Raw genomic sequence first — 771 nt, 5'->3', positions numbered from 1 at the left:
GGGGGGGGTGGGGGGGGGAAGAGGAGAGACACTGGCCGATGCTGGGGTCACGCAAAAATTTCCTCAAAAGAAAAGGGGTCACGAGTGGAAAAGGTTTAAGAAGGCCTGAACTGGATTATATATACTCAATTCTGCTATGCTAAGGCATAGTGATGTGCGGGGGGCTTGTTGCAAACCCAGTTCACCTGAGTTCTCCTAAGGCCATGCACAACTGTGACTGACACACCCACCTCCTGGCCTAGTTGTGGCAAGGGAGTCCCCCATCCCACAGCTACAGTACATATCACAAAGGGGCAGGAAATCCCCCTGTCGCAATGGATTAGATTATCTAGTCACAGTTTTGCCTTGCTTAGGAGAACTTAGATGAGCTGGGTTTGCACCAAGCACCCAGATGTCACTACTAAGAAGATTAGACAATAACTTATGGGCCAATCACATGGTTCACATGAACAAACATAATACACGGAACTTCTCCTAACACAATGTATTGTGAAACATTATCTGTCCAGGTATAGACAACCATTACTGACTTGGCAGCACCAAATATTCAAACATGAACCTTGCAGTGATCTAACAATTTCTCAACCAAGGTACGGTGGCACTCTGGTGTGTCTTCTGGCTTTGTTAGGAGTGGCTTAAAAATGTTGCTACAGCGGGAGGACTCTAAAGTGAAAGGGGCTTCTGATGTGAAAGGTGCATTCTTCGTAAAGGGGGAACTCCACTTGCTCTTTTTAATTTTTTTCGTAATATTGATTAGGGAAGGGCGGGGGG

General features: G+C 46.4%; 1 protein-coding gene across 1 annotated transcript in view; it reads right to left on the bottom strand.

Annotated features, from left to right (window-relative positions):
• Positions 1-771, bottom strand: part of RAD50 (RAD50 double strand break repair protein) — a 101,729-nt gene that overhangs the window by 84,787 nt on the left and 16,171 nt on the right. The gene's annotated exons all lie outside the window — the stretch shown is intronic.

This window comes from Nanorana parkeri, unplaced genomic scaffold (assembly GCF_000935625.1).
Source record: "Nanorana parkeri isolate BGI_ZX_2015 unplaced genomic scaffold, ASM93562v1 scaffold643, whole genome shotgun sequence".
NCBI lineage: Eukaryota > Metazoa > Chordata > Amphibia > Anura > Dicroglossidae > Nanorana > Nanorana parkeri.
Note: the sequence above shows the minus strand (reverse complement) of the source record. Positions and strands in the feature narration are given on the sequence as shown.